At 42.4% G+C, this 27,288-nt stretch overlaps 1 long non-coding RNA gene across 2 annotated transcripts in view; it reads right to left on the bottom strand.

Annotated features, from left to right (window-relative positions):
- Positions 1-357: 357 nt before the first annotated feature.
- Positions 358-27,288, bottom strand: part of LOC132594067 (uncharacterized) — a 189,522-nt gene continuing 162,591 nt past the window's right edge. For both annotated transcript variants that reach the window (XR_009560180.1, XR_009560181.1), the window contains exon 3: positions 358-497. This is a non-coding gene — a long non-coding RNA (uncharacterized lncRNA). The remainder of the gene's footprint in view (positions 498-27,288) is intronic.

Raw genomic sequence — 27,288 nt, 5'->3', positions numbered from 1 at the left:
AAAGCATGGCATGAAAGCTTCCCTTAGATGGCAGGATAAGGGAAATGTTAGACACGCAGTGAGAGCAACTTGGCACCCGAGATTTATTAATATTTTAAATGTGGAAGGCGTGTGTTCCAGGGCTGACTCATTGCTTGCTGAGGAAGAATCCAGGTAAACAAATTCCTAACATCATTAAAAACAAAAGCCTCACCTTTGCATCTTGTTCCTTCATCAGATAACATGATGAGCTAATTACTCAGATATAAGCATTATCTTTCAGACAAAAGGATGAAAGGGCTTAACTATGTATCTGTGGTTTCTCTATCATAACATCCTTGGAGACAAAACTTAAATCATAATTTTATTAATGACACACAGAGGATGGGATCAATTTTTCCATAGACTCAGAACTTGGCAATGAAGAGATCAGACAGAAAAGTTGAAGAAAGGAAAAGAAAAAAAGTAATCCTGGGACACTCTGTTCTCCACATAGAGCTTTTTCTTCTCAGATGGATCTGAAAGAGAAATAAAAATAAAATAAACAAAATAAACCAGAGGTCATTTTGTGGGCAGATTCCAGCTCCAGGGGTCCCTGTGATTTGTTCAAAGGAAACCGACGACTTCCCCATGCCCCTTGCAGAGATGGCTTGTCCTGCTGGTACCCATCACGTCAGTCAATCCAGGTGATAAGAACAAAAGTCACTTAAGACGGCCACTTCAAACCCCACCAATTACTTGAGCCTCGTGAAGAATGAAAAGAAAAATATATCCATCAAAACTTCCATAATGTTCACCAAAAGGAGTGAAAACAGCCACAAAATCAGTCAGTAAGTCAGCCTTGCCCTTTTCTTAAAACTGGTTTTTATTTTCTATCTGACTAACAGAACCATTTAAGATCCTTGAGGGGGCTTCCCTGGTGGCACAGTGGTTGAGAATCCGCCTGCCAATGCAGGGGACACAGGTTCGAGCCCTCGTCCGGGAAGATCCCACATGCCGCAGAGCAACTAAGCCCATGTGCTACAACTACTGAAGTCCGGTGCTCTGCAACAAGAGAAGCCAGCACACTGCAACGAAGACACAACACAGCCAAAAATAAATAAATAAATTTATTTTTAAAAAAAGATCCTTGAGGGCCTTCAAAGACCATCTACTACCAGACTATCAGCTGAAAAAAGGTGTCTTATTAAGGATAAAATGTTAAAGAGAACATCCGACACTGTATTTCATAATTAGACTTTCAATTTCATACATATATTGCAACTGCATTTTATAATTTGGTCTGGAACATAGGCCTGGGGTCACTGAGCCCCTGGGGTGTTTCTCTCCCCAGATCTCTCTCTGAGGACAGTCCTACCTGCTGGAAAGCCTGGATCCTGGAAGGCTTCTTCTGGGAAGACTTCTCTCTCTGTCCCCTTCCGCCCTTGTTTTCCCCTTTCTTGTCTGTTGCTACCCCGCCCTGGGAACAGCATCTATTATGTTTCCCTTCATTGTACACACTGAGTGGAAGCCGCTTCCCACACCAGGCTGCAAGCTCCTGTGAGCTGGGGCTCTGAGGTCTTCATCTCCCTCCAGCACCTGGCCCAGGATGGCTGCCTTCAGGGACGTGGCAGGCGAGTGAATTAAGTTGCTGAGTGGGAGCAGCCCCAGACCAGGATGACAGGCACAGGAAAAGAGTTACCAACTACTTTCAGGTGTTATCACAGAGGGCCAGCCGATGGGGAGAGCCAGGAAACTCCAGCCTGGGCAGCTGGGAGGTGCTCTCCACAGGCAGGTCTGGGCCACCTTGCAGAGTCCTGTGGTGGGTTTTGCCTTGAACAGAGGGTTGATTCAGAGCTAACTGAGGCTTGATTCTCCCTGATCGTTTCTTGACATCCAAGCTGGTAGATACCCTCTGTCTCAGCATGTGACGTGGGAGCTGTAAATTCCCCTGGAGACCTCTCCTACTAGGTAAGATGCTATTACTCCCCAGGGTCCTTTTCACTGGGACCTGGGTGCATAAAGGAGAGAGAAATCAGCCCCAATGCAGAGGGAGAGAATGGCGATCAGGGAAGGCTTCACGGAGGAGGGGGCAGAGCTTGTCTGTGCTATGATCCCACGGCACAGGTGCCCGTGTTCACAAAGTTTGCACACCTCTACGGAGCATGTGCTCACCCCTCCCGTGGTGTAAATGCACCTCCTTTGTCACCTGTGTCTGACACTTAATGCATGCCCCATAAATATAAGATAGAAGTAGCAAAGAACAGCTTGAAAAGCAAATCTAGCCTGACTTTGCATTCTCTCTGGAGAGCCAGTCCTTTTAGAGATTACATTTGACTGCCTTTTGTGAGGCATCTGCTCTCAAGTTCCCCAGAATCCTTGCCACACCCTGTAATCTTATAGCCGATCCACTTCATTCAATTTACATTACCTGAATGGCCCTGGTAGGCTTCTGCATTTGCCACCCTTGCCATGTGTGAATAAAACCATAGGATACTGAAATGAAAGGTAGGATTCTGATAAGAAGAAATGAATCCAGAGGCAGTGCAGGTGGCAGGAAAGCAAGGATGAAAGGATGAATATAAGGGTGTGTAGGAATGGTGAGGGGTCAGCTGTAGCTGTCATAAAGGAAGGGATGTGCACAAGTGGAAAGGTAAGAGTCTGATTATAAATAGAGGCAAGATGGGACCTGCTCTCTGGGGCCAGGCCAGTGGAAATCTGACCTTGGCCCCAAACTATCATTTTCAATCCATCTTGGAAATTTTTGTCATGTCTGCATACCATCTGTTCTTAAATTTACTAAAAAAAATTTGCCTAACTTAAAAAGAAAATCCATCCTCACCCTAAGAAATGAGCTCTATCAAATTCATAATTTTCATGTGCTAGTTACAAATCTTCTAATGTATTTTTATTTTAATGAAAATATTATCCCAAAACATCGTTCTGTTACCACTGCAAAGTATTTAACCCACTGATCTAGGGATGCAGGTTCTACATTGGGAATCATTCCTTAGCCTTTCTTTTGCCAAAAAGCAAGACCATGACAAAGATTTTTACTCAAATGAAGCCACATTTGGGGGGAAACAAGTCAGCCTTGATGAATCAGGGTGTCTTTGCTAAGCTCTCCAATTTTGAGACTCAGAATCCTTTGGGACTTTTCCTGTCTCAGTGCCAGTGAGTCACAGATTGTGTTCATTCTTCTAATCCAATCTCCCCTCAACTTCTTCCAGCCTCTCCCTACTGACTAGGGCACGATGAGTGGGGTGGGCCAACGTCACCTGAAGCTCAACCTGGCAACAACTGAACCCATTCTGAGTAGATGGTAGAGCCAGACTGCTGGGCTCACAAGCCAGCCCCACCACTTACACCTGTGTGATTGCAAGCACACAGCTTAGCTTCTTCACACCCTATTTTCATTATCTGCAAAATGGGCATGATAATACTAACCGCCAGGTAGGGCCGAGCAAATAAGTTAATGCATGTGAACACTTAGAACAGTACCTAGAACATAAAAATCCTCAACGTGTGAGCTATCATTATAGTTACTATTTATTATTGTATCCCACTTAATAGATCTTTCCCAAACACTCCATTCTTCAAAGGTCTCAAATTCAATCCCCACCCTCCTTGTCTTCTACCCAGCTCTGCTGTCTCTTCCTGGGAGGAAGCCATTAAATCCACCCTCTCTTTTTTTTTTTTGCCGTACGCGGACCTCTCACTGTTGTGGCCTCTCCCTTTGCGGAGCACAGGCTCTGGACGCACAGGCTCAGCAGCCATGGTTCACGGGCCCAGTCGCTCCGCGGCATGTGGGATCTTCCCAGACCGGGGCACGAACCCGCATCCCCTGTATCAGCAGGTGGACTCTCAACCACTGCGCCACCAGGGAAGCCCCTCTCTCTTTTTTTTTTTTTTTCATTTTTATTTTTTATCCACTTTATTGAGATATAATTGTCATGTAAAAATTTTTAAATTTTTATTGGAATATAGTTGATTTACTATGTTGTGTTAGTTTCTGCTGTTCAGCACAGTGAATCAGTTATACATATATCCACTCTTTTTTTAGATTCTTTTCCCATATAGGTCATTACAGAGTACTGAGAAGAGTTTCCTGTGCTACACAGTAGGTCCTCATTAGTTATCTACTTTATATATACCAGTGTGTGGAAGATGTGGTACATATATACAATGGAATATTACCCAGCCATAAAAAGAATGAAATTATGCCATTTGAAGCAATGTGAATGGACTTAGAGATTGTCATACTGAGTGAAGTTAAGTCAAAGAGAGAAGGACAAATATAGTATGATATCGCTTATATGTGGAATCTAGAAAAATTGTACAAATGGATTTATTTACAAAACAGAAACAGAGTCACAGATGTAGAAAACAATCTTATGGTTACCAGGGGGGTTGCGGGGAGGGATAAATTGAGAGACTGGGATTGACATAAACACACCACCCTCTCTTTTCCACCGTACTCCCACTCTTGGACCAATCTCTATTCACTTCATTCCCTGGTCCCAGAATCAGCCTCCAGCAAGTTGCATCACTTACCCCATCCATCCAATTGGCCTAGATCACCTTTCTGTTCCTTTGCTCTGTAATAGCCAATATTTCCCTATTTTCTGGCCACTCAAGGGCAAGTTCTCTGAAAGACTTCTAAGTCGAGCCATATTTGACCACACACAGTCCTGTCACCTGTATCTCGTATTGACCCGACTACACTATCTTCCTGGGACAGATCTTTCCACCACTCCCCAAATGGGTATACTCAGACCACCTATGTACATTCCCCATTGCTTTCACCACTCCTGTCCCTGAAGCCCCCTTCATAATTATATGACCAAGTCCCCCTCTTCAAGCAGCACATCTGACTCCCATTGCTCCCATTATGGCCCAGGAAGTTGGCAAGAGACCTAGATTTATTTATTCTCCGAGCCCTGTTGTCTGAGGTTGTGGGGAAACGAACCTAGCTAAACCAATCACAGTCTTTGGGAGCCCTTAGTGACTGGTCCAAGTGAATCAGGTGAAGCAATCAGAATCCTTCTAGAGGTCACACTGATTGGTCCAAGTGAGTTAGCTGAACCAATCAGAGTCATTCCTATGGAGTTTCTAACTGGAAGTGGTGGGGAAAACTTTTTTCCACTGGGAAGGCAAGCTCAGAACTAACTGGGAGGAGCTGCCAGCCTTGTGGGGAGGCTGACACTGAGGGAAACAGGTCAGAGAGACAAAGATAAAAAGAGGAAGTCCTGAGAGCTTTGAATCTCTGGTTCCAGATACCCCTTCCCTCTCTGTAACCTAACATGAAAATACCTCCAAAATCCTGCCAATAAGTAACCACCCTGCTTTTTTCTTTTTAAAGCTATCCCGAGTTGGTTTATATTTTTGGAAAGGAGAAAAAGCTTATAGGCTGTGCTGCACAGCCCAGTCTTGATTAAGTGTGTATATTTTTTGCTTTTACTTGTGCACATATGAGTCATCTCTCTCCATAAGGGAAAAAATCATGTCTCCTGCTGCCCTCGCTTCTCTCTTGGCATTTAGCACAATCTTGGGCACCAAGTAGACACTCACTAGATACTTAGGCCCATAGAGCAGGGGTCCCCAACCCCCAAGCCATGCACTGGACCAGTATTAGTCTGCAGCCTGTTAGGAACCGGGCCGCACAGCAGGAGGTGAGCGGTGAGGGAGCGAGCAAAGCTCCATCTGTGTTTACAGCCGCTCCCCCTTGCCCCCCATCACTCACGTTACCGCCTGAGCCATCCCACCACCCACCCTCCCCATGTGTGGGAAAATTGCCTTTCACGAAACCGGTCCTTGGTGACAAAAAGGTTGGGGACCGCTGCCATAGAGTATGTTACCATGGGCTTGTAGGTCCAGTTGCAAACAGGAAAATTCTAGATCATCTACAGCTAGCCTAGTCACAAATGTGAAAGAATTGAGTCACAGAGAATTATGGTTTTCTCAGTAAAGGTTGCTTAAAACAAAAGCCCATTTATCTGCCTGCAGAAGACATTTAATCAATTTACATGAGGGATTTCAAAATTAGTCAGACTGTAATGAACTATGAAATACTGATTAATGCATTTTTGCAATGTTTGATTAAAAACTTAACATGTATGCTAACACATTTTTACTATTACAGCATTTATATGTTAAAATTTTGTTTCTTACAACTACCAGAATAGAGATTCTGAAATGCACAACCAAAGTATGTTTCTGGTGAACAATATGTTCTTTCTACCAGGAAGTGTTTCTTGATGCTGAAGAGGTGTTTCATTTTTGGAGAGTGGAGTGAAGTAGCCCATGGGGTACCTTCGGTATGGACCTCATTATTAGCTATTAAATTATTTGAGAGTTCTCCAGAAACCACTAGGAAAGGAGGCAGCCCATCTCCCTCCCCAGCCCTCCCCTAACAATCAGGCATTCTCCAAGAGACAAAACAATCCTGATTTTAGGAAGGCAGAAGGGGGCAGAATTTTCTCATTCTTTTGGCTGGAATTTGAATTTAGCACTACTGGCCAAAATGTTTATTAGTTCCTCCCCCCACCCAGGGAATTAGCTGGCTATGAATTGGAAAGTTTCCAAAATCCTCTTGAACTTACAGAGGCCATGGTTTTAATCTTCTGAGGATGCATCCAAGGACTTTTGTGTCCATATATTTCATACTGAAGGCCAGTCTCTTTAATGTAACTAGAATGTCATTTCTCTTGGCAAGATCAACCAACCCAAAACATAGGGTGAAACTGGAGTCATGAAAGGGAAAACTGTTAACCTGCAAGAATCCAATCAATTAGAGTATGATCTTCCTAGTTTCAGTTACTTAAAACAAATCCCACTTGCACACATGCAGAAGACATCTAAACAGTTAAATTGACACACGCCAAAATAAAGTGTTAAAAATTAGCCACTCAAGAATTTGGAGATGGAGTCCCACAGTAGGTTTCTAAGACTACTAACACACTGAGCGTGGCCCCAGCCATGAGATGATCTGACAAATGCTGGTTTTGAAAAGTGCTTCAGAGGAAGTCCCATCGCCACAGAGGATGCTAACTCCAAAACAGAAATACACAAACGCATTCACCTAGAGAAGAGGGAGAGGTCACATGTGTGAGCACGCACGTGAGTGAGCGTAGTGAAAGGAACATACTTCATGATTATCACGAGCACAAGCAATTATCTCACATTTAGATTTTAAGACTCCCTTAGAATTTAAAAAATCATTATTTTGCAGGATCGCCATTATTCTGATTCATTAGCAAGGCATACTTATTAGGATCTTAAAATAACCAGGATGCTGGACATGTAAAAACATGTTTCTTGCTGTCATGACAACTAAATAACAACAATAATGCTCACATCCGAATGACTACAGGGAACACAGTTATTCTGCCTGAATATAGATAAGTTAATTATGGAATCATCAAAAGAACAACAGCTTTGTCAATGCAAAGATGATTCTAAAATAATCAATAATGACAATCTTGTTTGGTAATTGGCTATTTGTTTCCAATATAGGATCTACATTTGGTCTGCATGAAAATTCAGCAGGCTGTTTAGCCAGTAGAAGAAAGAAAAAAAGGAAAATCTTTCAGTTTAGGGCTGGTGGTTGTCAGTAGCAACAAATAATGGAAAATTGCCATCTGGCTTCTTTTTTTAAATGAGATTTGAATAATCAATTTAATAATGGATAGAGCACTTGCTTACAGAAATAATCCATTGTCATCACTGGGGGGGGAGAAAAACTTTGGCACAGAAGATAAAGCTCTGCAGTAGGACTATAAGGTAAAGCAAATAAACAACTACCTACATGCCACAATTTTTATTTTCACTGCTGACTTCACATAAACTAGAGGATAACTCTTCCTCCTATATGCTTAGCTTTTCACATTCAGTGTTTAATAATCAGGACCAAATCTACAGAGCAATCGGTTTGCCATAGGCATTCAGCTCTACTGGGTCATAGAGAGGGAGACCCACACAAATGGTTGATCCTTTTAGCACATCCTTCCCCCATCATCATGTGACATATAGTGGGAGAGACCTGATTTCAGTAGAACAGAGGAAATCAGAATGCATCTGGCTATGTTGTGTGCCTGTGTGTTTCCTCTACTGCACCAGAGGAAAAGACTATTTAGAAATAGAGAAAAAGAGAAGAGAGTGACACCAAGGTTCAGGGTGACTCATTCATTTACATGATAAAAATGAAAATATCAGGGAAAGAAATTCCTACCCCAAGCGAAGCAGAAATGATGACACTGGAATATGGGACTTGTGTCATGTCATTATATTTTTTTAATGAAATATGCATGTACAGTATCCCATTGGCCTCAAACGATCCTTGAATCTTTTACTAGAAAATTCACCATGTAGTTTGATAGAGAAATAAGGGATGAATTTCAGGCCCTGTCACTTTTTGGAAAGCAGCAATAAGGCTCCAAACAGCAGCATCTGGGGTCCACTGACATATATGACTAGAAGGCGGGGGTTTCTCATCACCTTCATTTGAAGGTGCTCAAAAACTTGGGGGTATGAAGTAGGATTGCCCTGTTGAGTCCCCACCGCTGGCTGTTCTTTCCATGGAACACCTAATCCACTGGGAAAGTTCTCTTTCGTCCTGCATTGATCTTTATCCTTGGACTTTGTCATTCTATAATTTCTCCTCTGAGGTTCAGAAACTTTGCTTCTTTTCTCACAAAAGTCTCATCACTGTTCACCTCTGCCCCTCCCCCAAACCAATATATTTCTTATTTACTCCCTTGGGACCTCCAGTTGACTCAGCCCTTCCCTGGTTCAGGGTCCCATTGACTCCTTTCATTCATCAGGGAAGATATAGATGGTTTACTCTCATCCTGGAGATCCCTCTGGGACCCACGTTTGCACCACGCTTACTGGTGCTTCCTTGACCCAATGCACCTCTACCCCATTCCTGCCTTGGGCCACAAAGCATTTCATAAGATCTCGGATCTCACTCACATCCTCTGCACATTTGTGCTGTACAACACCATCTCAACCCTCCTTCCATCCCCACTGGGTCTTGTCCATCCCCCAACCGGAGCCCCCCAGCGACCACACACATTTTCCCCATGCTTCCCAAGACTCGCACCCTACTTCCTGGAAAGAGCAAAGACAGCAGGCACCTTTCCACAACTACCTGTCACCTGTACTCCGTACAGGGCTCCCGTCTCTACCTGAATTTCTGCTGTAAATTGGAAGACTTGGGAAAATTCCAAACACATTTTTATGTTCTTTTCACCACTAATAGAGTCAGTCCAAGCAGAAGCTCCCATCCTCAGGAAAGAGGTGTTTTCCACCTTACCAGTCGAAATCTCTTACCCTTATACTCCATCCTCTCTCTCACTCCTTCTCCAGATCTCTAAATGTCCCCTCATCCCAGAAGCTTCAATCTCCTCCTTCCCGCTGGTTCCTTCTCCTGTCGTACTCAGATTAATCCTGTCTTGAAAAGGAATAAAAATTCCCCCATTGGCTCAGCATTCTAGATGCCCAACGACCCACTGGATACCCAGGACAGGGGTCCAAGAGAGACACCTGCATTTCACATGCCTCCCAGAACCTGAGAGCTCAGAGGACAGGTGTATTATTCCGCTAGGGCTGTCATAACAAAACACACAAACTGGGTGACTTAAACAACAGGTATTTATTTTCTCACAGTTCTGGAATCCGTAAGTTCAAGACCAAGGTGTTGGGTGGTTTGGTTTCTCCTGAGGCTTCTCTCCTCAGTTTGTAAGTGACAGTCTTCTCTCTTTGTCCTCACATGGTCTTTTCTCCATGTGCACACAGCCCTGGTGTCTCTTTGTGTGTTCAGATTTCCGCCTTTTATAAGGAAACCAGTCATATTGGATTAGGGCCCATGCTAACGACCTCATTTTAACTTAATGACCTCTTTAAAGACCTTTCTCTAAGTACACCCACATTCTGAGATATTGGGGAGTTAGGACTTCAACATATGGATTTGGGGAGGACACAATCCAGCCCATTCTCACATGTGAGATCATCCAAACAGTGTGCACCAGCAAGGAAAGGAAAGCAGTCGGTCCCGGGGAGCCCAGACAGTCTGGGAAGGGAAGAGAAGGAGATTGGGTCCCCAAAGTCAAGATTGGAGGGGTTCAAGCAGGGGAGGCTGATCCCTAGAAACCAGGGCTGTGGGGCGAACAAGCTGAGTGAAAGCAGAGAGGAGATCCAGCAATCAGGCTGTCCCTGGTGCCTTTGCAAAATGAAGTCGGCAGTGCTGGGCACAGAAACCAGATTACCGTGATCTCAGCAGCTAAATAGGAGGGAGAAAAGCAGAGGCCAAGGGCACATAGGAGATTCCTGAGTGATCAAAAAGAAGGAGGCAAAAGGAGAAGGCCAGGTTGAGGATACTGAGAGTTGGGGTGAGGAAGGATAATTGTACCGGAAGAAACAAAATAAAAAGCCAAACTAAAACAGTTTACTCAATTCGTATGCACTATGTCTAAAAACCAAAAGCATTGGTTTAGAGAAAATCAATTAGAAGTTCAAACCAGGTTTATTATAATGATCACTATAATAATAATTATGATTTATTTGTTTATCAGAGATTCAATGAACACGTTACAGTTATCATTTCATGAAAGTACCATCTCTGCCTAGATTTCTGCTGTGACACAGAAGATAGGAATACCCCAAACACATTTTTATATCCTCATCAGCACTAATGGACTCAGTTCAAGCCACAGCTTCTACTTAACTAAGTGACTTAGTGTGACAGTGGAAATACAAGCAGGTCTCTGTGCTTGAAGTGTGCTCATGGTTCTTTCCAAATTTAGAGTACTATCTCTGTGCTACCTTCCCTGCCCCATGAGCATGTGGCTCTGCCCTATCACTGACATTCTTGGTGGGCACTCAGGGAACTATTAATCCTGGTAGCCACAGTTGCAAGTCTGTTCAGGCTTGTAACATGTGAACTGGTTTGCTAGGTGTTTGACCTGGGCTATCAGTTGCTAACAGGTCTAACATGAAGTAATCTTCCATGAGAAGATTACTCCCACAAGCATAAAATATTGGCCATTGCATATAATGGTAACTTTTTTGCTCTATTCAGGCAAGGAAGCCCTTATTAAAGGAGTCTTTTCTATATTTAAAAAGGGATCCTCTCTGCCTCAGAGACTCCAGCTTATGGAAGCTACTTGTACAATGGTAAACCCATCAACCCGTCAGTAATGAACATGTTGATAGCGTTTTGCTGGAGGTAAGGTCTGGACAAGGCTCTTATTTGGGGATTTTACTTGAGAGCATGGTCAACTTTCAAGCCTTGGCTCTATCGACCTCTTTGGAAAAATCTAAAACCTACTCTACATGAAGCAGGAAAGGCATTTCCTGAGGATGGGGTGGTGACCAGCACCTCTTCTCAAAAAGACAAATGCAGAATTGTGCAGGAAAGAAAGGCACAAACACGCTGTGATTCGGCAAGGAGAGGGTGATTGACTCAAGATGGGGTGATAAAGATCAATTGCCGTGGCTTGGAGATATGACACCAACAAAGTTACAATGACATTAGCACAAAGAGAGAGACACAAATCCATTACAAAGATACAATCAAATATTCAAAAAAGGCTGGCATGCTCATTACTTGTTCATGCTAATACAAGTATATTAAGAAATCTAAACAGTGTTAGCGCTCAATCACTCACAAACCAAATGAGGTTTTGCATTTATCAGACCCCAGTCATCAGGGCCCAGTATAGCTGTACAAAGGTGGTAATGTGACATAACTGGAGATATTTATATCAGCCTACATGGACTGAGAGATACACTAGGATTTATTAAACTGAGTAGTGCCGTCACATTCAGCAGAGCAATAAAAGAAATAACTGTGCAGAAGTCATTTCCCCAGACAATAAGATTTACCTTTGCAATCTCTTAAAGATGTTGTATCTGTTTTCAAAGGGTCGCTGGCAGCATTTCCGACCTTAATAAACTATTTACAGATTAATTTTTTCAACAAAGGATGGGGTGCCCAAAAGTAGGTTCCATCTTTGAGAGCTAGCAACAGTGACAGTCTCCCAGCCTTCCTTTTCCTGATGACTCTGAGCACAGCCAAGCATATTCCATTTTCTCAGGGACCGCTGTCTTTTATTGAGTGACATGACCTCAATTTCCAATAAAGAGAAGTCCCGTTCAGGACAACCCCGTAGTGCTCAAGCACATGGATTTGAGGGAGCCTGAGAGGACATTTAATAAGATACATGAGTTTTACAGTGAGGAGCACAGCATAAAACACGACAGAATATTATTGAAAATGGATCTATCTTCAACATGAGAGTTTTATTACAAGTTTTGCTCTCTTCCTCCTTCTAGAAGATTTCTGCCACCCTGGCTTCTGAGATAATCCTCTCTTTCTCCTGCTTTTCTGCCTGCTTTGGTGAGTCCTGCTTCCCAGGTCCTTGATGTGGGTGTCACCTACATTTCTACTCTTTACTTTGACTCTGTCTCTTCACTCTCCTTGGCTGAACTCATCTGTGCCCACAGCTTCCACGTACTTACACTCTGGAAATTCTCAAAATTACATCTCTGGCCCAAACCTTTCTCTGGAATCTGGGAGCCTCTGACCTGATCTTGCACCTCAGCTCAACACCATGCAGGCAGGCAGCCTACAACCCAGAGTCTCACAGAGAGTCACCTGTGAAGCATCTCCATCCCTTCCATCTGTCCTCCCGGGAGATGCCCCACTACAGGTCCTCAGCCGCTTCCTCATCCACGGCTGCAATCACGTTCCATCTCTCCTGCCCCCAGGATGGTCTTTCTGAAACGTATCTTGGATCCTGTCACTGTCCCTGCCCAAATGGCTGTGAGTGGCCTACAGAGAACACACAGGTCTCCGTGCTCTCGGGAAGCATGTGCCCTCACTGAGGTTTAGGAAGGCTATGTTATGACTGCACTGTAAGACACACCGTCCCCCTCCAGTGGTCCATGCACCTGCATTCTGCTTGCTTACCCGTGTGTCCAATGCCTGGACAGCCTTCTTTCTCTCTCCATTGTCTAGCCCAAAATCATCTCTTGGGGGAACAGCCCAAATCAGCCACCCCTCTGCCTTGGGTCTCCTTGGGCCCATGCCATCCTCCTGATGCCTCCCAGTGAGATGTTTTTGTGACTCTGGCTGAGTCCCAGAACAAGCTGCTAAATGCCTTGCCCTGGCACCATGCGCCCCTCATCCCAGCAGCCCGGGCCCAGCCTGATTCCTGGCCCACAGCAGATGCTGCCCTATTCGTTGCAAAATGTCTTCTTTTCCTCTGTTTCTCTTCAGTGTACGATGGCCAGAATTGGGATCAAAAGTCTAACAGTTAGGTCATGCTTGGTGTCAGGTAGAAGAGAGAATTCTTTCCCAATAATCCATGTCATAATCAATGCAGGTCATCTGAAGAGCTCTATGGTACTGTGCTGATCCAAAGACACTCCAAAAGACACATGAAAAGGATATCCTGCTGCTGCCCCTGGCAGTTCGGAGTCTAACTGGACAGTGCTAAGAAGTGGTTTCAAGGAACATAAAAATCAACAGGTGGGAATTCCCTGGTGATCCAGTGGTTAGGACTCCGCCCTTCCACTGCAGAGGTTCTGGGTTCGATCCCTGGTTGGGGAACTAAGATCCTGCAAGATGTGCAGCCTAAAAAAACATAATATTATTAATTAATTAATTAATTGCAGGCTGTAACTTTAAAAAGAAAAATCAGCAGGTTCCAGCACGGTCCAGTAGAAAACTACCTGCTGGAATAAAGTTTGAGGCACTATGGGTCAGAATGCTGGTTCCACCCTACCAGGTGTGTGCCCTGGATCTCTGGCTTCAGTGTCCTCACCTGAACGTGTCTTCCAGGCGAGAACACTAGCATTGACCCCATAGACGTTGTTGGAAAGTAAGCCCCACATGGGTTGGAACATTGTCTCCCCCATTCACTGGTGTATCCCCAATGCCTGGCACTTAGAGGGCACTCAGCATATATTTAGGGTGGAAGGAATCAGAGAATGAGAAGATGATGAACGCTATGATATAGAAACAAGGAAATTTTTAGGGAGAGATGACTCCTAAGGTGAACCTTAAAGGAAGTTTGAAATATAATGTGAGTTTTGTATTTTTGCTTCCACGCTCAAAGAAACCAACACTTTTTCCATTTTCTAGTTCGTATGCTGGCTGCAGTATACAGTGACTCAATGTCTTCCCCTCCATCTCTTCATCTGTGCAGGGGACGATTCTTTTATATTCCCAAGGGGGCCGCTTGCACTTTTCTCTATCAAAGGTCATCAGCAGCAACTTCTCCTTCTCTAACACAATTACCAGGCTTCTTCCACACCCCACGCCCCTCTCTGAAGGAGTGCACTGCTCTGCCTGTGAGAATATGCTCCAGATGCCCTGTGTCCAGGCTGACGTCAGCTAATTCGGACAAGTGGAAGAAAAGGGAAGAATGAGCTAGAGACTCTTGTCTATCAGAATAGAAAGCTACAAACTAGAAACCAACAGAATGATGTCCACTTGAGCTCTTTCTGGGCCTATGATTTTCTACCAGCTCATTCACCAAATATTTAATGAATGTCAGTGAACAATATAGAAAGGCCCTCTGTTTGAGGAACTCATAATGTTTGTAAGCAGAGTATCAATCAAGCATTCCACTTAAATAAAAGAAATAAAACCAGGCTGTAAAGCCTGGTTCAAATGTCGTCTCCTTGGAGAACCTCTTCTTCGTATCTCATGGGAAGGGAAACTATAGACAAGCCCAAGCTGAATTTTGTCAACTTAAGAATCAAAGGACAGGATCAATGTGGTTTCCTATGATCGATACTCCAGCACAGGCCTTACAATGCATTCCCCAACGTACAGGAGAGGTTCTATTCTTTGAAGCTCTAGGATAATTTCCTCTTTGAGGCCTTACCACTTCTTTCTGGCATCATCAAACCTTTGCAAAATCAGCTGCTATTTCCCAATATCTTTAATATCACCAGATAACCCCAAACTGACTGTTTGAACAACTTCCCAACTATAGAAGTTAAAGTAGAACTTTTTTAAAACTAAGATTACTCTTTTGATTTACTTATTTTTTTTAAACCTATTACCTCTTTGGGAGAAAGGGGTAGAAAGCTTATTTAAAGAAATAATGGCTGAGAACTTCACAAACCTGTGGAAAGACTTAGACATCCAAGTTCATGAAGCTAATAGCTTTCCCCAAAATCTCAAACCAAAAAGATCTTCTCCAAGACACATTATAATAAAACTGTCTAAAATCAAAGAGAAAGACTTTTAAAAGCAGCAATAGAAAAAAGATTGATCTCATACAAGTGAACCTCCACAAGGCAATCAGTAGATCCGTCATCAGAGACCTCGGAAGCCAGGGATAATACATTCAAAGTGCCAAAAGATTGAAACTTCCAGCCAAGAAAATTTTACCCAGTAAAGCTGTCTTTCAGAAATGAAGGTGAGATAAAGAATTTCCCTGATCAACAAAAGCTGAGGGAATTCATCACCACTAAACAAACCTTACGAGAAATGCTGAAAGGAGTTCTTCAGGCTGAAATTAAAGGACACTAATTAGTAACATGAAAATATATAACATTGAGAAAGGAAAGCACATAGTCAGAATTCAGAATACTCTAATATTGTAATATGGTGGTGTGTTACCTACTTAACACTACTCTAAATGTTAAAGGACAAAAGTGTTGAAAATAGCCATAGCTACAAAAATGTGTTAATGAATACACAGTATGAAGAGATGAAAATTATGGGATGAAAGGATGATTCAACATATGCAAATCAATTAATGTGATATACCATATTAATAAAATGAAAGAAAAATATGATTATCTCAATAGATGCATAAAAAGAAAAAAAGCATTTGACAAACAACATTATTTCATGGTAGAAACATTCAACACATAGTATATAGAAGGAACATATCTCAACACAATAAAGGCCAGATATGACAAAGTCAAATCATACTCAATGGTGAAAGCTTGAAAACTTTTTCTCTAAGATCAGGGATAAGATAAGGCTATCTACTCTCACCACTCCTATTCAACACAGTACTAGGAGTCCTAGCCAGAGCAATGAGGCAAGAAAAAGAAATTTGGCAAGGAAAAAGGAAAATTGTCATTGTTTTCAGCTGATATGATCTTATATAGAAAGTCCTAAAGACTCCACCAAAAAACTGTTAGAACTAATGAACAAATTCAGTAAAGTTACAGAATACAAGATTAACACACTGAAATCAGTTGTGTTTCTATATACTAACAATAAAACATCTGAAAAAGAAATAAAGAAAATAATCCTGCTCACAATAGCATCAAAAACAATAAAATACTTAGGAATAAGTTTAATCAAGGTGGTAAAATTCTGTACACTGAAAACTACAAGATGTTGATGAAAAAAATTGAAGAAGACACAAACAATAGGAAAGACACCCCATGTTCATGGATCAGAAGAATTAATATTGTTAAAATATCTGTACTACCCAAAGTCATTTATAGATTCAATGCAATCCTTATCAAAATTCTGATGGCATTTTTTCACAAAAATAGAAAAAAACAGTCTTAAAATTTGTATAGAACCACAAAATACCCCAAATAGCCAAGGCAATTCTGAGAAAGAACAAAACTGGAAGCATGATATTTCCTGACTTCAAATTATACTACAAAGCTATAGTAATCAAGCAGTATGGTTGTGGCATAAAAATAGACCCATGGACCTATGAAACAGAATCAAGAGCCCAGAAATACCCACTCGTGTACAGTCAACTAATAGTTGACAAGGTAACAAAGAATACTCAGTGGGGAAAGGATAGTCTCTTTAATAAGTGGTGCTGGGAAAATTGGATAATCACATGCAGAAGAATGCAGTTGAACCCTGACCTTACACCATGCACAAAAAATCAATTTGAAATGGATTCAAGAGTTAAGCATAAGAACTGGAACCATAAAACTCCTAGAAGAAAACATAGGGGGAAGCCTCCTTGACATTGATCTTGGCAACATTTTATTGGATATGGCACCAAAAGCACAAGCAACAAAAGCAAAAATTAGTAAGTGAGATTACATTAAATTAAGAAGCTTCTGCACAGCAAAAGAAATGATCAACAAGAAGAAAAGGCAATCTATGGAATGGGATCAAATATTTGCAAATCATCTGATAAGGGGTTAATATCCAAAATATATAAAGATCTCACATAATTCAATAGCAAAAAAATCTCATTAAAAAATGGGCAGACGAACTGAATAGATATGTTTCCATAGAAGACATTCAAATGACCAACATTTAGATGAAAATGTGCTCAACTTACTAATCATTAGAGGTATGCAAATCAAAACCACAGTGAGGTATCACTTCACACCTGTTAGAATGTCTATTATCAAAAAGAAGGAATAACCAGTATTGGTGAAGATGTGGAGAAAGGGAATCCTAGTACATCGTTGGTAGGAATGTAAATATAAGTTATTTTCCATGTGGAAAACAGTATGGAAGTTCCTCAAAAAATTAAAAATAGAACTACCACATGATTCAGCATTCCCAGTTCTGGGTATATAACCAAAGAAAATTAAAACAGGATCTTGAGGAGATACCCACATCCCTATGTTCACTGAAGCATTATTCACAATAGCCAAGATATGAAAACAACCTAAATGTCAACAAATGAATGGAATATATTATATATATATATATAAAATAAAATATTCTTCAGCCACGATAAAGAAGGCAATTCTGCCATTTGCATCAGCGTGGATGAATCTTGAGGGCATTATACTCAGGGATATAAGTCAGAGAAAGACAAATACTGTATGATATCACTTACATGTGGAACCTAAAAAATCCAATCTCATAGAAACAGAGAGTGGTGGTTACCAGGGGCTAAAGGGTGGGGGAAATGGGGAGATATTGGTCAAAGTGTACAAACATCCGATTGTAAGATGAATAAGTTCTGGAAATCTAATGTACAGCATGGTGATTATAGCTAGTAATACTGTTTTATTTACTTTAAAGTTGCTAAGAGAACAAATCATGCATGTTCTCATCATGGAAAGAAAGGATATGGTAAAAGATATGTGACTTGATGGACGTGTTAGCCAACACTATGGTGTTAATCATTTTGCAATATATAACTGCACTAAATCAACACATTGTACATCTTAAACTTACATAACGTTGTATGTCAATTATATCTTGATAAAGCTGGGACAATAAATGAGATAATTTAATCTAGTACCTATTTTTAGTATTTTTCCAAGATTTTACATGCATGTATTAGATTGAATCATGCATAATGGGTGATTTTTTTTTATCATTTTTGACCCACAAACAATTCAAGTTTATATGGCTCAACCCACTAGTTTAAAAGTATAATAGTTTTAAACACAATAAGTCTGTTGTAGAAATCAGCAGTCCCTGTACACATACCCTCTCCCTTTTCCCATCTGCAGAGACAACCACTTTTACTTCTCGCTGATTAATTTGGTATTTACCTCCATGTCGCTAAATGACAGGTCTGTATTACCGCTTCTTGACTTTTTTTCAGTTAGGTATTATCTATGAAGTTTTCACTTTGGAAAATGAAAATTTAATTCTTTCTCTCCCTGCTCTACTGCACACATACCCTCTCTTCATTCCCTACCTCGCCCCCAAATAATATATCATAATGTTGATTAGTTCAGTATTTGGTGTTACGTTATTATGACCATGTAAATGCCATTCACATCTGAGCTATGTATAAATCATCATTACATTTTCTTTCTTGAAAAACTTTTTGTTTCCTTGGAGGTCTTAGCTTTCTTTTTGTGTAGGTGTTTTTTGTTTTCTTAGTTTTCCATACACTTTTCACTAAATGACCCTAAATTTTTCCTCAATTGTTTAAATCATTTCTCAAGAAGTTCAAATGCATCACAAATTCTACTTCCTGAAGAAATCTCTCTCCCATGCCCAATGAACACCTACTTCCTTCACCTCTTTCCTGGCTTGGATCTCTTATTTCCTGTATCCATGCCTTTCTCTTTCTTGGTTCACTCCCCCATTTTGGTGGATCACTTCTTCCTGTAGCTTTCTGATAAGCAGGAAGTAAGTTATCTGAGACCTTGTATGTCTGAAAATGTCTTTCTTCTGTCCTCATACTTGATTGATAGTTTGGCTGGGTAAAGGATTCCAAGATGGACATCATTTTCCTTCAAAATTTTGAAGGCATTGCTCCATGGCTTTCCAGGTTGCAGTGTTGTTGGTGAGAAGACTCTCTCCTTCTCCCCATTCTTGTAGATTATTTTTTTCTATTCTCATCACTCATAAACTTCAGTGATAGGCCTATGTTCATGCAATGAACTGGTCTTTCAATTGGGGAACTGTTGCACTGCTGTCATGGAAATTTTCTTGAATCATCTCCTCAATGACCTCTTCACCTCCATTTTCTCCAGTATCTCTTTCTGGAACTCAGTTCTGCATGATTCCTAGAGCAGCCTTCTAATATATTCTTTTTACCCTTTATCTCCTATTTTCTATCTCTTGGTCTTTTTGCCCTGTTTTCTGGCTGATTCCCTCAAGTATATCTTCTAGCTGCATGGGGTGGGGAGGAATCAGAAGATCTGGTAGCTTTTAAATCAGACTCAGCCAATTCCCAAGCCCCTGGGGGTATCCAGCTTTCCCTACTGGCTTAGGAATTGAGAGGTTTTTTTCCATTTTGTTACTTATTTTCTTGTTCTTTTTGTAGCTCTTCTCTGTTTTTTCTTCTTTTGATTTCTTCACTTGCAGTTTGATAATTTTCTTTAGTGCTATGCTTGTGTTCCTTTCTCTCTAGTTTTTGTGTATCTATTGTAGGTTTTTGATGTGTGGTTACCATGAGATTCATATATGTTGCCCTATAATTATATCTATCTGTTTTAAACTGGAAGTTATATAAGTTCAAGCACATTTTAAAAGATCTACATTTTTTTTACTCCCCTCCCACCCATTTTGTGTGTTTTTTAAAATTTTATTTATTTAATTTATTTATTTTTGGCTGTGTTGGGTCTTCGTTGGTGCCTGTGGGCTTTCTCTAGTTGCGGTGAGTGGGGGCTACTCTTCGTTGTGGTGTGTGGACTTCTCATTGCGGAGGCTTCTCTTGTTGTGGAGCACAGGCTCTAGGTGCACGGGCTGCAGTAGTTGTGGCATGTGGGCTCAGTAGTTGTGGCTCAAGGGCTTAGTTGCTCCATAGCATGTGGGATCTTCCTGGACCAGGGACCGAACCCGTGTACCCTGCACTGGCAGGCGGATTCTTAACCACTGCGCCACCAGGGAAGTCCCCCATTTTGTATTTTTGATGTCATATTTTACATCTTCATGTTTATACCTTTACTGTTTATTGTAATTATACTTGATTTTACAATTTTTGTCTTTTAAATCTACATACTAGCTTACTTAAGTGGTTGGTCTACAGTCTTTATTATATATTTACCTTTACTAGTGGGATTTTTCCTTTCCTATAAATTCTTCGTGCTGTAGTCTTTTCTTTTCCACTTAGAGAAGACACTTTAACATTTCTTTTACAGTCAGTTCAGTGCTGATGCACACTTTTAGCTTTTGTGGAATTGGTATTCTTAACTCCTCCAAGCATTTCACAACTTTCACCCTTTTGTTTGCCACCTTCCAAAACTCTCTTGCTACAATGTCACCTCCTATTTCTCCTGTCCATGTGCCTTTAAAAATACCCTTTCCTGGGCTTCCCTGGTGGCGCAGTGGTTGAGTGTCTGCCTGTCGATGCAGGGGACACGGGTTCGTGCCCCGGTCTGGGAAGATCCCACATGCCGCAAGGCGGCTGGGCCCGTGAGCCATGGCCGCTGAGCCTGCACATCCGGAGCCTGTGCTCCGCAACGGGAGAGGCCACAACAGTGAGAGACCCGCGTACCGCAAAAAAAAAAAAAAAAATACCCTTTCCTGTCCTTTCAGTACAGTTGCAGGAGGGAGACCAAAACCCCATTTTATATCATTTATAAAAGGTTGTCTATAAAATAATACATTGCAGAGGTTTTTTTCCAGTCTAACACTGGCTCTTTTGCCTCTGTGTATGGTATTCCCCTAGATGGAGTGGTTGTGGGTTGTTTGTTTTATATGTAAGCAGATCTGTGGCTCTTTCTGTCTCCTGAGTTTAAAATCCTGTAAGAGAAACCCCCTGGATCATGCTTTCTAGTTACCACTATTTTAGGTGTTTGGCATCCTCTAGCCAACACATTTTTTTTTCTTTTTTTTTTTTTTTGCGGTTCACCGGCCTCTCACTGTTGTGGCCTCTCCCGTTGTGGAGCACAGGCTCCGGACGTGCAGGCTCAGCGGCCATGGCTCACGGGCCCAGCCGCTCTGCGGCATGTGAGATCTTCCCGGACCGGGGCACGAACCCATGTCCCCTGCATCGGCAGGCGGACTCTCAACCACTGCGCCACCAGGGAAGCCCCCAACACATTTTCTTGATAAAGAAAGTCAGAACTCTGAACGTCTACCCACCCCTTCCCTGAGAACCTTCATCCCACCAGGTGGCAAGTCCTTGGTAATTCTTGGGATTTACAGTTGATCTGTGTGCTTCCCCCTCCCCAAGCAGAAGTGCACGTACCCAGGCAGGATGCCTGTCCAGTCCTCACCAAGAAAGCACCCATCTCGAAATCACTCCACGTTCCTACCTCTTGGGGCAAAATCCCCTGTGCACCCCCACCCCCAAGGGTACTTCATTAGCCAGGCTACTCAAGGCCATGTCTGCACTGGCCGCAACTCCTTGGAAGAGCAAAGCTGGCTCCAGACACACTCATACAGGGCTTGGCTTGCTGCCATTTGTGAGCAGTGACTGATAAATCCAGAGCTTCAGATCAGATAAAACTTTGATAAATGGTTTCTCGGTGCGCTGGTAGCAATACCTACTCCTGCCTACCCTGAGCCACCTGCTGCAATCAGCTTCATTTTGTTTAATCAACAGCACAGACAACAGTGCTTGAAAGCCATCACGCCAGTGAGCGATGGCAGAGATAGGCTCCAGCTGAAGGGTACCACAGAACAGAAAAGTACAAAAACTCACAGCCCTGATCAGAAACGCCAGAGCCTGGCCAGTGTGGCTCATCTTCCTCCATCTTGGGTACGTGAATAGGAACAAAGGTGGCATTGTACGGTGAACCAGAGGGCCCTGGGCCTGTGCACAAGCGCGGAGAATCATCAGAGCCATCCCTTAGCTGGGCAATCCTCACCTGGCTTAGATCCACCTTTACCTGGAGCAAGTGGCACAGCGGCCCCAGCTACTGCTTGGGAGGCAGCACTGCCCCGGCGCCATCATTTGGTGAAAGCACAACTCTGCCTTCATTTTGCCTGCAGCATTGGGTCTACTCCTCACCCACGTAGCCTACCCCCTGCTCCCTGAATCAGAATCTCCCAAATAAAGAAGTTGTATTGACCAAGCAGAGAGATAAGCTGCTTTTGCACATTCATGAGGGAGAAGCATTTGAAAAGCCACAAAGTTCCCTAAAAATGCAGGTGCACAATTCAGTCCTGCCCACGCCCCCAGCTGCACAGGGGAGCTCTGGACACACACCACCCTGCTGATAACTTCAGACCCATCCCCGCCCCCGCAGACCAGGAATCTCGTCCCATCAGCCCTCTTCACCATCCAAGGGGATGAAGGGAAGGACAGAGTTTTCCCAGCAGGATGGTTGTGTGGGGAGGTGAGCCTGCTCTTCCATCTGGTCGGGGTCCCTTGTGGGAGCACACTGGTACAGACCCAACACAGCTCTGGCTCCAACGTCCCAGGGCTTGGAAATTCTCTGAATCTGTTGCTTTCCCTATAAAATGGAGGGATAGTGGCCCAGGCTTGAAAGACAGCAAAATCTGATTTCAAAGCCTAACTCTGCCACTGATGTGCTATGCAACTCTGGGCAACTTAAGGTACTTCTCTGAGCTTGTAACATGGAGATTTCCATCTCCAAGTGTATTCATTCACTTAGTCATTCAGGAAATACCTACTCAACTCTTACTGGGCTCCAGGGGATGTTCCAGGTGCTGGCGATGGTAATGAACAAATGTTGGAACTACTTAGGGTGCAGTGCCTCACGGAAGCGCTAAGCAAATCATGGCTATTATTACTCTTACTGTTGCTAATGAGTTTTGTCCTGAGAAGCAACTGGAATTAAAATATGTTGGTATACTCCAATAAAGATGTTAAAAAGAAATACGTTGGTGTGTTTTATAAATATAAAGCTCTCTGCAGACGTCAGCTAATGTTGTCTCTTCTACAGGTCATACTCTAAGAGGAGGCTGATTGGTTACCCTTGACCTCTCTCAGTGTCTTAGGATAGCTGCCACCAGTTCCTGCCCCATCTCCTAACTGCACACGGCATCCATGCCCTGAAAGGGCAGACGGCAATGACAACCTTTCTCTCCCTCCAAGTTCCAAGGTGCCTTTTTTGTCTTGCATTCCTCTGCTCACTGCAGCTTTCAGCATAAATACCAGAATTTAAAATTATATAATGTTAAAACAAAAACAAATGTTTAAAAATAATATATATATTTGTATGTGTAGATAGGTGATAGATAGATGATAGATAGATAGAGATAGAGAAGGATCCATGATTGCCTACCTACTGTAACAGTTCTTTAAGGAGGGCCCTGGGAGGGTTAGGGTGTACTCTACAAAACTAAACTGAACCAATCCTGCCCCCAAAAGAGGCCACAGAGAGAAGGAAAAAGAAGGAAGAGAAGGATCAGTTGGTACTGCTGTTTTTCACCCCAGCAGGCCATCCAGCTACACTAGCCAAACCCTGAGTGGGAAGGGCCACAGCAAAATCAAGGTTGGGCCAGGGTAATGGTGAATGACTCAGAGGTCAAGCTACTTGAATCGTTGGTTTTCTCTTTGGAGAGAAGCGCCTTGCTTATGGGCCTCTCTGCATGCATGAAAAATGGCTGGGACCTGGAAGGTAAGCATGGGTGAGAGAGAACGAGCCAGGACCCGGGTCAACACCAAAGCTTACCACTGCTGGCTCTGCCACAGTGACCAGCAACGCACTGGGGTGCATCCTCCAGACCCAGCATCATGGTTGTCTGAGTCCCTCCAGTGCCCTTCCAGTATCCGCCAAGCGAGCCAGCAACAGACACATCTGGTGGACTCCCAGGGACTGCTGCCTTACTTGAAGATGGCAGAGGGACCTCCACACTCACCCCACCCCCAATCACAAAGGTGAAATCAGGATGGAAACCCAAAGACCCCTTTTTGTACTTAATTTCATTAATTAAAAAAAATGTGTAAATGGCAAAGATGTTGACACGATTAAGCTATTATGGTCTATTGTGCAATTATTTCTTTGATAGTTCACCACGGCTCAATTGGAGGCATAATGGACTATTATGCCATGACATCTTTGCTGAGCTTTTTTGCTTGTTTTCTTCTTTTCCTTAATTTTCTTTCCTTCATCTTTCCTCCTTTAAAAAAAAAAGAGGGAGAATTTTTCATGTGCAGATCATTGACTTTTTAATGTCAGATTATTTACTCAATAGTCAATAACGATGCCTTTGGATTCATTATGGGCTATCGCGTAAATAGCTAATTGCATTAATTACAGCCTTTTTACAAATGTTTAGTTTGCAGCTCATCACACCCATGGACGGTGTAATTGCTGCTAGAAAGGCTGATGGGCAGGCACAAGCCCTGGGTGTCTGCTTGGTGACAGGGAAACGTCTGTTTCTTTTGTTCCAACCTGACCAAGTTATAATCACTAACAGCATCTGTGTGTGTGTGCAAGTGTGCATGTGTGTGCACATTTGTGTATGCATGTGTGTGGGTGTAGAGGGGAGCTGTAAGTGTGTGCATTTGTGGAGTATCTCATTTCATATTTATAAAGATGAGGAGTGATTATTCTTACATAGCTGAAAAATTTTGCTTGGAAAAACATAATGCTAGTTTATAAAAGGCTTTTTCCATTTCTCCATGACTCAAAAATACCAACATGCTAAGACATAGTGTGTTCCATGAGGCATTTTCCTTTTGCAGACTGTAGGTAGTTACCTTGAGAATGGACTCAGACTCTGAGTGTGTACAGAACAAATATCCCAGGAAGAGGGACGGCGAATCCAAGAGATTCATTCTGTCCTTGTAAACAGGACTTTGTCTTTGCAAACTGAAATTCCTGTGGGCACAGACTCTTTTCGGAAACCATCTTAATATCTCCCAGTGCCATATTTTGCATGTATGTATATTTGAGGTAAACTGAGACACCAGATGGACCAAGGCCGCCCTGAGTCAGCTGGGGCTCACCGGTGGCTTCTTGGATCAAAGTGACAATTCCCTGCTCTTCCTTCTTCCTCTCCAAGCTCCCTTACCCACCTGTTCTCTGAGCCTCAGACCCACTGTGGGCCCTTCCTTCATCGTCCCATATGGCTCCCACTTTTTTCTTCTCTTCCTCTTCCTCAGGACCACTTCATATACTTCACAACTTGGACTAGACAATCCCTGATGGATGGCTTTGCATGCCAGAGGCCTAAGCAGTACGTTCAGATTAGATAACAAAGTCTTGGTCACTCTTTAAAGACAATTCATGACACCTACTAGTGATCAGGTTGAGCTAGCATCTCGAATAAGGAAATACAGAAGTGGTGCTCTGTCCCACACCAGCAAGGCCATCCTGCACAACAAAAGCTAACCCCACAGGTGAGCTCCAGGCTCACCTGCAAATGAACCCTTGGCAAAATGTCCATCCAGTCATCGCCTGCCTACTGGAGAACCTACAAAAGAACCACAACCAATCCTTATAAATCACTGAATCCCAAGAGATCATTCACTCAAACACTAGGTCATGCCCATTTTAATGTATACCTTCAAAGATCTCACTTAACTGGACATCACTGAAAGGATTTCAAAGTTAACAGACTTCCTGAACATATCAAAATAAAATTATTACCTTTCCTGCATATTTTTTTAAAAGCTGGTATTGGATACCATATGATATCACTTACATATGGAATCTAAACTATGACACAAATGAACTTATCTATGAAACAGAAACAGACGTAGAGAACAGACTTGTGGTTGCCAAGGGAGAGAAAGGATGGGGGAGGGAAGGATTGGGAGTTTGGAATTAGCAGATGCAAACTATTATATATAGAATGGATAAACAACAAGGTCCTACTGTATAGCACAGGGAGCTATATTCACTATCCTGTGATAAACTATAATGGAAAAGAATATTTTAAGAAAGAATAGATAGATAGTTGAATCACTTAGCTGTACAGCAGAAATTAACACAACGTTGTAAATCAACTACACTTCAATTTTTTTTAAAAGTTGGTATTGAGATCTATATGAAAAGTCAGCTTCTGACTTAGGTACTAAAGGCCAATGGTGACTCCTTCCTGTTCCCCTCCTTCTGTGTCTACATCAGTTTATCTTAGACAATAAGATACACCTTCCCAACTGTGAACAAGAACTTGATTCACAGACACACAACCCTCATGCAGATTCTGCTGTGCACCGGAGCAGCAAAATACAGGCAGATATTAAAAAGTACTTTCAGAAAGTCAAAAATGCAAAAGTTAGGGAGGTTGTCCTCCAAATAACTAGCAATTTTAATTGCCCAGAGACCCTAGCCCTCAAGCATTTTAGGAGCAAAACTTTTTCCGGGGCGTGGAGAAAATGCCTCAGCTGTTCTGTAATGGGAGGCATGTGGCTCCTGCGTGGCCAGTGCCAAAGTGGGTCCCTTCCACTTGCTCAGTGATGACAAAGTGCTGAAGGTCATCAGGCCTTTGTAGTTCCAGTTCCTGGAATTTGGGCCAGCACTCTGGTAGAATACCACATAAATGCATCCTGCTATACACATGCATATTCCCCCACCTCCAGAATGTTTCCTCCATCTGATAGCTTTTCAGATATCAATGGTCAGCAATCATTCTAAAATACTCTCAAGGGCAAAAGGAAATAAATATATTCCAGCCTAGGAGACAAAAGAGAAAATATACAAAGGACTAGTTGAGATGAGATTATGACATTTATCGTTCAACTGAGACAAGAATCTGAAACCATAACATAATAAAATTCATGACACATTATAGGTCCTTTTTTAAAAAATTTTTAACATAAGGGATAAATGTCACACCTCTCCTATCTGGCAAACTTAGGTGCTCATATCTATTCAGATGGTTCTATTAAATTTTGGAGATTTGGAGAAAAGAAAGAGACAGAGACAGTTTGTAAAATAGAAAATTCACTGCACTTCTGAGTTTTGTTGCAAGTGCAAGAAACCAGTGTCAAGACAGTTCAGGTTAAAAAAAAACTGGTTTTTCAGGAACATGCTCTGGGGGTCTCACGGGGCCAAGTACAGAAATGGTCTGGATCTCAGAAACCCTGA

The sequence above is a fragment of the Globicephala melas genome, chromosome 19, assembly GCF_963455315.2.
Source record: "Globicephala melas chromosome 19, mGloMel1.2, whole genome shotgun sequence".
NCBI classification, from domain to species: domain Eukaryota; kingdom Metazoa; phylum Chordata; class Mammalia; order Artiodactyla; family Delphinidae; genus Globicephala; species Globicephala melas.
Note: the sequence above shows the minus strand (reverse complement) of the source record. Positions and strands in the feature narration are given on the sequence as shown.